General features: G+C 43.5%; 1 protein-coding gene across 1 annotated transcript in view; it reads left to right on the forward strand.

Annotated features, from left to right (window-relative positions):
- Window positions 1-5,564: 5,564 nt before the first annotated feature.
- Window positions 5,565-13,728, forward strand: part of LOC124615670 (cytochrome P450 6k1-like) — a 134,080-nt gene continuing 125,916 nt past the window's right edge. The window contains exon 1 of the mRNA XM_047143698.1: window positions 5,565-5,700. The gene's annotated coding sequence lies outside the window, so the exon portion shown is untranslated. The remainder of the gene's footprint in view (window positions 5,701-13,728) is intronic.

Raw genomic sequence — 13,728 nt, forward strand, 5'->3', positions numbered from 1 at the left:
AGGATTGACCTTGAGCAACCACTGGTTACACCAACTGGTGAACCGGTCACGATGGGATTGGAGAAGGTGTTGGGAGTGTTGCAGCGTGGGGGCGAAGGATAGGAAGGTGGTGTCATTGGCGTACTGGAGAAGGTGGATGGGAGGTGAAGGTGGCGGCATGACCGCCTTATACAAAAGGTATAGAACAGGGTAGAGAATGCAACCTTGGGGCAACGGTAGCAGGTGTAGGAACCGTGTTATGGATGGTGACATAGGAAGGACGTTGGGAAAGAAAGGACCTAATCAGACAGATGTAGTTGATATGAAGGGCGAAGGTTTGGAGCTTGAAGAGGAGACTGGAATGCCACACATGGTCGTAGGCGCGTTCTAGGACGAGGGAGAGGAAGATGGCAGAGCGACAGGAGTTGAGCTGTTTGGAGAGGAGAATGGTCGAAAGCCACACTGGGTGATGAGAAGGAGGCGGTGCTGGCGGTGCTGGCGGAGATGCTGGTGGATGCGTCGGGTAAGGATGGATTCCAGGACCTTGCTGAAGACCGAGGTAAGGCTGATAGGACAGTAGGAGGAGACAGCGGATGGCGGTTTGTCGGGTTTGAGGAACATCAAGATACAGGAGGTTTTCCACAGGCCAGGGTAGCAGCCGGTGGACAAGACCACATTATATAGCCAGGCCAGGGTGGAGAGGAAGGAGGCGGGAGCTTCACAGAGGTGGCGATAGGTAACATGATCATGATCGGGAGCGGTGTTGCGTTTTGTGCGGAGTGTAGTGATGATATCCTGAGTAGTGATGGGGGCATTGAGTTCGTTGGGTGTAATGTTGTCCAAGTACTGGAAGCCAAGGGCGAGGGGAGGGACAGATATGTCAGTTCGATCGCGGACATCTGGGAAGAGGGAGTAATCGAACTGGGGATCGTCAGGGAGGGTAAAGAAATCGGACAGGTAGGAAGCATGGTGATTGGCCTTACTGAAGTTGTCAGGGAAGGGCTGGTCATCATGAAGGAGAGAGTAGAAGGGGGGGGGGGGGGGTTCAGATCCGGTAAGGCGGCGGAAGGGAGACCAGTACTTGGACGAGTTGATAGGATGTGTAACATTAAGACGGGTGCATGTCTGTCGCCAGTCCCGGCGTTTCATAGCCGCGAGAAAGTTTCGGACGTGTCTGTAGCTGCCTGTGGCGTCGTAGTGTGTCCGGGTCACGCGAGTGGAGGAAGGCACGCTACAGACGGAGGAGGAGTACGGCCTGTGGGGGTAAAGTGGGACAGTGCGGGTGGATGGCAACGGTAGGGACGTGGGCCTCCACGGCCTCAGACAAAGTCTGCTGGAGAAACTTCACACCTCCACTATCGCTGATTTGTAACTGACATGGATTTAGAAGGGAGTAACGAGAATTCTGTGGAAATATGAGGCATTCAGCACACTTCCCTAGAAAGAGAGACTAACCATTTCAAATTCTGGTCCGGCACACAGTTTTAACTTATATACTTGGAAAATATTAATAAAACCGACAAATTGCAGGGACGGAATCCTGGCTGGAAATAGACGAAAAATAGTCCTGTGAACATGTGTCCGGAAATACATCGTTGTCACGGTAGATGGCACTGACGAATGATAGCTCCTTTGACCACGCGCCGTGTGTTCCTTGTGTGTTGCCGGCTGTGCGACTACGTAGCGTAGTATAAGGAGCAGAATGGTCCAGCATTCATGCGGAAAACAAAACCAAGGTGGTGTTTCTGTAGGGTCAAGCAGATGGAAACGGTTGTGAGCCACCACGGGGTATACCAAAGCAACTGTGCGCACACTACATTTGGGTTATACAGGATATTGAGACGAACACTATTATGTGTATTCTGGATGGGAACCGCTACTATCTCTGTCACCTACATTCCCATGGAGGCCACCTTCTACATCTACGTCTACATCTACATCAATACTCTGCAAATCACATTTAAGTGCCTGGCAGAGGGTTCATCGAACCACCTTCACAATCACTCCGTTATTTCAATCTCGTTTAGCGCACGGGAAGAATGAACACCTACATCTTTCCGTACGAGCTGGAATTTCCCTTATTTTATCTTGGTGATCGTTCCTTCCTATGTAAGTCGATGTCAACAAAATATCTTCGCATTCGGAGGAGAAAGTTTGTGATTGGAATTTCATGATAAGATTCAAATGGTTCAAATGGCTCTGAGCACTATGGGACTTAACAGCTGTGGTCATCAGTCCCCTAGAACTTAGAACTACTTAAACCTAACTAACCTAAGGACATCGCACACATCCATGCCCGAGGCAGGATTCGAACCTTCGACCGTAGCAGTCGCGCGGTTCCGGACTGCGCGCCTAGAACCGCGAGACCACCGCGGCCGGCTGAGAAGATTCCGTCGCAACGAAAAACGCCTTTCTTTTAATGATGTCCATCCCAAATCCTGTATCATTTCTGTGACACTCTCTTCCATATTTCGCGCTAATACAAAACATGCTGCCTTTCTTTGATGTACTCAATCAGTCCTATCTGGTAAAGATCCCAAATCGTGCAACAGTATTCTAAAGGAGGACGGACAAGCGTAGTGTAGGCAGTCTCCTTAGTAGGTCTGTTACATTTTCTAAGTGTCCTGCCAATAAGACGCAGTCTTTGGTTAGCCTTCCTCAGAACATTTTCTGTGTGTTCCTTCCAACCTTGAATACCCGCTGTGAGTTGGATGCGGTGCAGCTACGTATTGTGTTCCGAAACGATTTGCTGTCGTTGCACGCACAGCGTCCATTTTCTAGACACATGTTTATAGGTCCTTTTTTCCTCCATTTCCAATCAGGAATCCGTCCCTGCAGTTAGTAGGTATTCTTAATGTTCACCCTGTATATATCGATCAGATGGGTAGAACATTCATACATAGAAATTGCGAACTGTCAAAAGTAAGGATGTTTAAAAATTAATCGTACAGTTTCACAAGGCTATATCTTCTATGCGAAGGAACATGAATTTTAACTTAGGCCCCGAGACTAAGCGTTTATTTTTGTCCCAGTTCTAAGTTGCTGGCTCATGTAGTTGCCAGTAGAAGCCTCCTTGCTGCAGCTTTCTTGTTCTTTGCACAATTTGCGTCTAGTCGAGTAGGCGCTAAGACAGGAACGGTGACTATCAACAAGTGCAACATAGTTACAACTGCACGGCGTGATTTTATGAAGAATTTGGCACTGCACCTCCTACATCTTATGGTAATCGACGGCAGCAGCAGCAGTTTGAAACAACTAGTGGTTTATGTAAGGGGAAATCCACAGGTCGCCCCCGTCTATTCGATCAATACGTAGTGAGCATTCAGCAGCCTTTTGCAGGTAGGCCACGGAACTCAATTCGTCGAGCCACCCGAGAGTTATCCAATCCTCCTGTTTCCACCCGTTATGTGTTGCAGCTGTAAGAGAGCTGTACCTGCTGAAACGGAGCGCAGAACGCTTTTTGTCGCTGCGTTATTGCAAACTCTACCCGACACAATTCGGTAATGAACCAGCGAGGGAGCGAGTTAGTCACATAAGAGAAATCCCTAACGGGTATTCCACATGAATTGCCAACATACTGGCACCAAGATACTCTTTTAATTTCGAATCCTAAGTTAAAACCTACGATAAGTTACCATCTTAGTTCATGTAGATGGTTTTTATCTCAAGAAATCGGATAAATCTTCCAGAATGAGATTTTCATTCTGCAGCGGAGTGTGCGCTGGTATGAAACTTCCTGGCAGATTGAAACTGTGTGCCGGACCGAGACTCCAACACGGGACCTTTGCCTTTCGCGGGCAAGTGCTCTACCAATTGACCTACCCAAGCACGACGCATGCCCCGTCCCCACAGCTTTACTCCTGCCAGTACCTCGGCTCCTACCTTCCAAACTTTACAGAGGCTCTCCTGCGAACCCTGCAGAACTAGCACTCCTGAAAGAAAGGATATTGCAGAGACATGGCTTAGCTACAGCCTGGCCGATGTTTCCAGAATGAGATTTTCACTCTGCAGTGGAGTGTGCGCTGATATGAAACTTGCCCGTAAAAGGCAAAGTTCCCGAGCTCGAGTCTCGGTCCGGCACACAGTTTTAATCTCCCAGGATGTTTTGGATGAATCTTTTTGAGTGACTGTTGCTCCATAGCCGCGTTGTCCTAAAATGTTCAATTAGACCAGGGGATCCCACAGACATTAGTTTGACCTACCGCCTCCCCCCCCCCCCCCCTCCTACCCACGTCTTCTGTTTCCGACTCCCTGCTCCCCACACTATCACCAACTTTACTACCTAACTAAACTGTAGTAGGAAAGACTTTTCTTCGAACACTTTTATTTTTAAAACGGCGAAACATGAATGATCTTTAGTTGTTAGAATTAATGATGATGGAATTCGTGGTGCATCGCAAGTGCTACCCACAACACGTTCTCAGATAATAAAGCTAACTATCCACAGTGAGCGTTCACACTTGTTACAAAACATACTTCCCCTGCGTTACTCCTCTCCATTGAAGCACATTCTTGACCTTCACACTGCACCTCACTTGAAATGAACAGGTAAAATGTGTGCACTATACTTACTGTTCGTAATTACTTGACTGGTGCACTCTTTATTTCTGAACTGGCAAATATTGGAAGACTTCTGGCTGTTAATGCATAATAATAATCATAACACTGTGTACAGCACTATAATAGCCTTTATGTAGTTACTGCTGTGTCGTGTCGATAATTAATTCACCTATCTGTTTCGAAGCGAGTAATGAAGCAATTTCTGAACTACTGCAAGAACTATCTACAACTTGGAGAAGACATTATATTGAGATATTTAGCATCTGTTATGTACATGTCTCACTTTTATCATATGCGATGTACGGGACAAAGCACATCATCTGTGTGTAGTGGGTGGACTAGATGAGGAACCTGTAACCTCCACAGCATTAATGCTACTAATCGAGAAAAATTAATTTTTGATAAGTTATATAACCAATAATAGTCTTATTGAAATGTGATGACAGTAACGATCTTTTGTAGGTAAATGAGTTTCAGGACTGAAAAAGGATCGGTTCGTTTACTTTTTACCTCCAAAAAATTTTAGCCTCAGGGACAATTACCCCATTACTTTTGAATACATTGTAGGAGTGAACAGTGATCAATTTTGTTACAAATATTTACTATCAAAAACAGCCTTGATCACTATTTATTCACTCCGGTGACCGGTTTCGACCACTACACAGGTCATCTTCAGACCAATGAGTAAGAACCTCCATCGTGTGGTAAATCACTACTCACCACCAGAAGGAGGCTCTTACTCATTGGTCTGAAGATGACCACAGTTGGGTCGAAACCGGTCACCGGAATGAATAGATAATTTGTGATCAAGACAATAGTAAATATTTACAATTACCCCGGGTTGTGAACCACTGAGTTAGACACTGAAATCCAAAGCTAGAGAGTGTCTGATAATCACGTACAGCCGTTTCCAGCTCAGTGACGCTTTCTTAAGGACAGCAGTTGGCGTTATCAGAAGCTTTGGTCTTCGCCGACGGGATAGAGTTGACCCGCGCTATAGCTAGCGTAATTTCGCAGCAGTGTCCCCACTCCCTCATATCCCCACTCTCGGATGCTGTGCTGCGCGCCAGCTTAAGGGTGTATAAAATAGTGACGCCGGACAAGAGCCGACTACTTTGCTACGGTTAGGTCAGCAATATTCGTTTCGACATTTTTCTGAAGGTAAGTCGACTAACTACAACTTACTTACGTTCAGTTTCCGCAGGGTGTCTTTTGTTTGATCAACATATGCTATTAAGAAGCATAATACTACATGCGTTGATTCACTTTATTGGTGTTCTTGTTCTAAGTAAAGAATACGTATTGAAGACTTTCATTTGTTTCTGTTATAGTTACCACTACCCTACAATTAGTTTTGAATTTGTTTTGCAAATTGGTAACTGAACTTTATACATTTGGAGATTCTATCGAATTACAGTCCTTTAAAACCAGTTGTACTAGTTCTGACTAGTAGACGTTTTCAGATTTTAATTCTTACGTATCACAGTACTTTGTTTCTGATCCTGCTGAAGATGCTACATTCCAGTTAAGGCACCACAATTTTATTCACTCCAGTGCATGGACACAAGGCGTCGCGTTTTATACTGAATCGATAATGATGATGACGATGATCATCAGTAAAGTATGAAGTTAGGAGAGAGTGGTCGTTTAACTGTCAGAAGTAGGTGCACCTCTGAAAAGTAATCTTTTGCTTTTATTTTTTTTATGGTATTACTCTTTCTACCACACGTTGTAATGTTTCTTTACTTGCGAAACCATTACCACCCACCAACCCAGTTTTTCGATACCGTAGATTAATGAATATTTTTCTACGTAACGTCTCATATTTTTCACTCAGTTCAAATTTGGTTTCATTTTTATATGTAGGTACGTCGATATTTTGACATGTTGAAATCGATATAATATCTAGTGTGAATAGCTTTGTACGTATTGTTATCTTTGAGGCTGGCTTGTGACTTTTTTGTGTTGAATATAAACAGTATTGACTTTGTATTGGAAATGAAAAGATGAGTCTGAGTTGCGGGCAATGAAAAATGTTGTGAGTTTTATTAAGAGCAGTAACGGCTGCGAAACAGTACGATGAAGTAATGTTTTGAACATGTGAAAGTATAAAAAGTTTAATACATGTGAATTTCTGTGAAAAGTAAGTGTGAAGAATTATTTTCAAGTGACCATTGTTTAAAAAAGTATGAAGCACATTGCAATGAAAAACATAAATCATCGCATTAATCCCGATAGCTTCGTAAGTTCTTCAAGTCGGTGTAATTAACATCCGATTGCCTTTCGCACCAACAGCGACAGCCATGCTACCTAGACAACAATTCTAATTACGAGACAAAGCCAGAACGAGATCGTCGTTGGATTGCAAATGCAAGATAAGTGTATTATTGTTAATTTACTTCAGTGACTGTAATTAATTGATGTAGCAATACCTGCTCATTAAAGACCTTTCAGTTGCGCAATAAAAAGATCATACTTTGAGTAATTTTTGAACTAATTAACTGTTAGTGAAGATATTGTTATAACGGCAAGATCCGCTTTACGCAACTTCTGTTTTGTGTAACTTATGGGACTTCTGTTGTAGCTAACCACCTCTTACTACGTATCTGTAACCAGATGGTTTGTCAAATGCAATAATTCATTTAACTGATCCTAATTACATTTAATGTGTAAATTGACTGCTTTGCAGAACAGTTGACAAATTTTAACCATAACCAAATATAATGAACGTTACCCATAGTAAATAAGAATAAGGTAAGTCCACATTTTAGCGTCTCTTAATTTTTATACAGTATTTATTGTTCTCTGCAATATAAGGAAAGAAGCGGAGGAACATTTTACCATATTATAGTTTTTCAAGTTACGATTTTTTATACTCAATATGATTATCTCAATTTTTTCGGTATTTTTATTTGAATTTCTTTTCGGAAATTGCATATTATGTATAAATTTTTCAATTTGTGTGTCACAATAACCCAAGACCGTGGCACTGGGACAAGACGACAGATCACAGTTTCTTTCTCCTTTGCTGATCATTGACATACGCCGCATTAATAAGCTTTGCTGAGAGGGGACATTTGAAAGCGAAATTCAGTGTTTTGACGTGTCCTTTGCTACGCTAGCTGTAAGTGCCTAGGCATCCATGAATGGCTGGACTTTCAACTTTGCCGGCCAGTGTGGCCGTACGGTTCTAAGAGCTTCAGTTCGGAACCGCGTGACCGCTACGGTCGCAGGTTCGAATCCTGCCTCGGGCATGGATGTGTGTGATGTCCTTAGGTTAGTTAGGTTTAAGTAGTTCTAAGTTCTAGGGGGCTGATGACCTCAGAAGTTCAGTCCCATGGTGCTCAGAGCCATTTGAACTTTCAACTTTGCAGATACTGATACCCTTCATATGACGCTCATTTCTTTGAGTTTTGTGAGAAGTCTTTCGACAGGATTCTGCTACCATAATCCTTGCAGGCTTCACGCTTTGCCCTTTTGCTAGTCTAAAGCGTTTCACTTAACAAGTCTCTAGTTCCACTTGTATGACATAGTTACATCGCTCTAGGCGCAGGTAGTGTTCTTATACGTTTCTTTACAGACACCCTCTACCGTGAAAGTCGGTCAATTCACTAAGTTTTCTATTAGGTACGTACCTATACAGTTTTTGGCCAACAGTGTGATTGGAGAACGTACATACTACCAAGCTGAGGATTTCTCTAGAGTTAACGATTGCTTCTGAAAATGGAGGAAGATTATAGTTTAATGTCCCATCAACAGGGTGGTTATTGGAGACGGAGCACAAACAAGTTCGAATTACGAAAGGATGGGGAAGGATGTCGGCCATACCCTTTTCAAAGGAACGACCCACGAATCTGGAGGATTGGTTTAGAGAATTCAAGGAAAACCTGAAGCTGGATGGTCGGACAGGACTAGTAGTAGGGCAACCTTAGCGTCAGGCCACTCTGCATTGCTGCCAAATTTATTCAAGATGGCGGCGATGATGTCATCTAAGATGGCGGCATGTAGAATTGGCAACATTGCATGACATCATCCAAGATGGCGGATTTTGGTGGGAAAATAGGCCAATTGTGCTACATCCACTAACCTAACCTCCAGAAAAAATGGCGGGAATTTTGAATTTTGGCGGGAAAATAGACCAATTGTGCGATGTCCACTAACCCAAGCCTCCAGAAGAAAAAATGGCGGGAAGTTTGAATTCTAACACGATAATGCATGCAAAAACCGTACTTATCTTTATTATTATTATTGATTATCATTTATTAACATTCATTATCGTTTATTGTTACTATTTAATATCATTTATTATTATTTATTATCATGTATTATTATTTATTATTATTATTGACCTGCCTCCACTAGAAAATTCCCTCCACATTCAAATTCGAACATGATAATGGCTGCAAAACCCTACTTTTCGTTATTATTATTCATTATCAGTTATTAACATTCATTATCATTCATTGTCATTTATTATCATTCATTATCATTTATTATCATTCATTATTATTTATTATTATGATTATTATTATTTATTATTGTAGGCATACCTCCACTAGAAAATTGCGCCAAATTCAAATTCCAACACGATAATGTCACGAAAACTGTACTTCTATTTATTATTATTATTATCATTTATTAATTAATAAGATGTCCCATTTTCTCGGCGAGAAAGCCATTTTCCTTACATCCATCACAAAAATCTCTCATGAGTTCAAATCCCAACACCATAATTGATCACACGTACGAACTTTCTCCGTCACTTATCTTTTTGCACTGGTAGCCTATCATAATCACGTCAAATAATAAACTGCATTTATAGTACCGTAAGTCACGTCCATTGATTTTGCAGGGGGGAAGGGACTGAAGACTTTATTTCAAGCAGTACGGTCATCACTTGTGCCCCAACACAGTCAGCACACACATCTTTGATATAGCAGTGCAGTGGCCACGATGTACGCACTCCAACTGAATTAGTTCAAATCGTCACCACCCCCTGGCCAGCACGCGGAAACACTGCCGACGCCTGTCACGTGAGGCGGCCAGAGACTCGCGCTGGACTGCCGGTATGCTGGGGGCGAGCCAAGCGATCTCTCCCACGTCGTTAACATGTTCTCGCTGGACACGCTGGAACTTGTCGAATTCGACATCAGAGTGGTCCCTTGTCCGCTCACCTCCACACGTTTCCCGCCAAAATTGTTTGCCTTGGAGCTGAATCACACAACGGTCGGCCTTTCCCTGCCACACTTTTGGCGCCACAGTTGTTCTCCTGGGCACGTTCAAACTTGTCGATGCCGACCGCTCACCGTCCACCGTGTGTCCATGTGCGAGCGAGAACACAGTGCTACCCTTTTGGCGGCAAAGTTTGCTCGACAATGGAATCCGTCATGACTATATAACAGCACGTTTGGTCCGCACTAGAACGCTCGCTAATTGACTCTCCCGCGCCGCCACCCCGCTTACGTCACACACCCTCCATACACGTGACTGACATCGTTTTCTGTATATACCTAAGTACTTAATTCAATTTCGTTTTTAATCATATTAAATAATTCAATTTACAATTTCATATACGTATGCAAAGGTGTTCAACTACCTAATTTCAACTACTTTTCGAGGACCAGACAGCCACCCCTCCCTAGGAACCAGCGCCAAGTTTGAAATATGCCAGTAAACAAAGCTCACTTGTGCTCTCTCCACCAACCTAAAAAAAACTGTTGCAAACCAAGCTCATCTTCACTAAACTAAGCCAGCAGCACTCAACCTCTTCCTACACGTTTCGGGTAAAAGGACTCACCCTGGACTAGCCCCATGGATGGAGGAACCAATTTACTTTATTTAGGAATGGAGTGTATGTATCACACCGACATGTTCCACACCATACAGAACTGCAAAACAGGTTTCGATATGTAAGGCTGACATAAGGCAGTTTCTGAACTCCAGTAGTGCACTACACGTGGCAACACAACCACACCCACCAGGATATTCATTCCAATCCAGACCTCTAACTACTCTACAGATAAATTTGTCCAGTTATTTGTTGACTCACTCACAGTCTGACCAGGGCTCTCTGCATCGTGTGTATATTTAATATGATCTTGTTCATATAGGCATCTGTAGTTTGAGGTGTCGGACTTGGCGAGCTGGTAGGAATTCTTGGATGGTCGCACTCTAAGTTATTCTGGGGGATTATTGTGAATTTCGTTTGTCTGCGCTGAAGGTGGATCCCATTGGTGCCTTCGTGACTGTTTCACTGTTTGATGGTAGAGGATAAAGATGATAGGGTGTTGAGCATCTGTTGTACTTGTACCTAGGTTGAGGCATACAACATTGCGCGCATTTCCTGCGAATGGTCCTGTTGTAGTAACTGAGATCGTTCTGTTTATAGACAGGTTTCTGAAGTTAATAGATATGTCTTTCTCCGACTTAAATTGCAGAGATCAGATGGTTGAAGATAAATGCATACTCATCTACGCTTAGAAAGGGAGAATGCTTTTTTATTATTCAGTGAGTTTTGGCAGGAGTGAATATGGTTTTATATATGTGCGTGTTTAAAATTTGTGAGTGGAAATTGTCAGTGAAGGATGTATGACATCGGGTTCGCTTGCTGGGGGAGACACTGTTTACATGTCCTGTTGGAGACGCAAGGGGAGATAGAGATCTGCGCTACTCAGGATCCATTTGTGCACTGTATGCCGTTAGACAATAGCTGGAGAGCAGGTATAGGGAGAGCCCACTTCAGCATTCTGGTCCTGGGGCTGTTTAGATGGACAGCTATGTGGCTTTGACATGCCGCCGGCGGCACTCGGACACTCGCTTTATAAGGCGCTGTGGGATCGGTTTGAGCATTTAGTACTTGTTTCGGTGGTTATTGGATTAAGAACTGTAATATTGAAAGTCATGTCCTCAGCGGGATCGCTGTGTAATTGAGTAAGTGTGTTTACGTATTTGAAGATATGTTTCGCGAATGGTGATGTTAAGTTGATGGCGCAATTTAGCTACCACTGTAAAAAAATAGCTGTCTGCTGCTGAAAAAAAGAAAGAAAGAAAGGGGTGACGTTGCCCGCAGACCTGATGGATGAGTTATTAGATAAGAGCAAGTGATAATTGTTGAATGAAGCTGTGTCCCTACGTTTGTAATTCGAAAAGAGGGGATGAGAATGATAAATTGATTGATAGGCATGGTTTGTGGGGTGATATATGAGTGTCAAGATAGGGTTGAGGACGTTTGCGTACGTTGACTGTGGTACAGGTGTGAGGTTAGGTGCGGTGGGAGGTGTAAATTAGATCTTATTTAAAAAAAAAATGTTGTAAAGTAAGAATAATATTGAGAAGGTTTTAGATGGCTGGTCACGCGACGAGGCGAGAGCAGGGATGTGTAGTTATGTTTAATTAAAGGGCCGTGTAATGTCGTGTGAGGAGCAATGCGCAGTGTGCTACAGGGTTATAGGAGGTAAAGACATCTTCTGCTGTGATGTGTCTAGCGTATGGAGGCTGCGCTTTGATAATTTTGGTACGTTGATGTCTAGTTGACTTTCACCCGCGTTTGGTTGTGAGAGATTGCGGTCCTGGGCGGACGTAAGTGTGTGCATTGACCGCTGACGAGCGCATTGACCGCGCCAACTAACGCTTGCGGAGGCCGAGCAGGGGCTGTGCGAGGTCTGAAATCAGACGAATGGGTGACTTCACGATCCTGTGGGCAGGGTGCGGAGTGGGGGTTACCTGCGTACGTCTGCTGAGTTATTTGCGAGCGGATCTGCAGGCTCTGCTATGCGTTATTAGGATAGTTTACGAGTACTGACGTATCTACACATCTGTGTGAGGAATTATTTAGTAGCAGTTTGCTATAGTGTGTACTGAAATTATGATTGGGTGCATGTCTGTGGGCTGTGCAACATGGCCCAGGGTACATCTGGGTGGGTGTTTTGTGATAGTGTGATAGATATACCGTATGGTTAAATAAGTTGTTTGAAAAAATAAACAGTGTTCACCGCCGACCGCACGAGCGCGCGGCCTGCCTTGGAGCTTAATCTAAGGTGCATAGGCGATATCAATTTCTCTGGTGTTAGGTGCGAATGCGACTGTGTGGAGGTCATGTTTGGAGCAGGCCGAGCAGAGACATTTGGTCGGTTTGCCAGCTGGGGGTATTTGGGCGCGTGTGTTGCACTATTTTGGGAGCATGTCTGTGCACTGTGCGGTACTTTATTTGGAGAGTTTAAGAGTACAGAGCTCGTCTGCTGATTTTGTGTACTGCATTATTTCAGAGCTGTCTGCTATTGTGTGGTGAAATTAGGAGTTGTTTACGTGTTTTTGGCCTATGTCAGATGACCACAGTCGGATCAGTGCGAGTGTTTTGTGACAAATATACTCCACGACTAAATAAAAGGGCTCCAAATAAATGGAGTGCAGCCCTTCCTTACTTCCCAGAGCAGCAGAGCGCAGTCACAGTGGTTTTTTCGCAAAAACTGCAATCCGATCAGACTGTGAGTGAGTCAACAAATAACTGGACAAATTTATCTGTAGAGGAGTTAGAGGTCTGGATTGGAATGAATATCCTGGTGGGTGTGGTTGTGTTGCCATGTGTAGTACACTACTGGAGTTCAGAAACTGCCTTATGTCAGCCTTACATATCGAAACCTATGTGATGCAAAAGTTTCAAAAAGATATGTCCCAAATAAATAAAGTACACTCTTTCCACCTTCCATCAGCCTATGGGCTGAAATTATTTCAGAAGATTAGGAGTTGTTTGGCTATTTGGACGTAAATGTTTTGCATTATTTACGAGTGGTTCGCATGTCTGTAGGCTGTGCTTTCAGTTATTTTTAACTGTTTACAATTGGCAAGCGTGAGTCTAGAGCGTTATAAATGAGTTATGTAGGAGTGTTTTGCAGTTCTGTATGGTGTGGAACATGTAGGTGTGATACATACACTCCATTCCTAAATAAAGTAAATTGGTTCCTCCATCCATGGGCCTAGTCCAGGGTGAGTCCTTTTACCCGAAACGTGTAGGAAGAGGTTGAGTGCTGCTGGCTTAGTTTAGTGAAGATGAGCTTGGTTTGCAACAATTTTCTTAGGTTGGTGGCGGGAGCACAAGTGAGCTTTGTTTACTGGCATATTTCAAACTTGGCGCTGGTTCCAAGGGAGAGGTGGCTGTACAGTTATTGTACAGTTATTATGCGCACGAGAGAG

Source organism: Schistocerca americana, chromosome 5 (genome assembly GCF_021461395.2).
Source record: "Schistocerca americana isolate TAMUIC-IGC-003095 chromosome 5, iqSchAmer2.1, whole genome shotgun sequence".
Taxonomy (NCBI): Eukaryota; Metazoa; Arthropoda; class Insecta; order Orthoptera; family Acrididae; genus Schistocerca; species Schistocerca americana.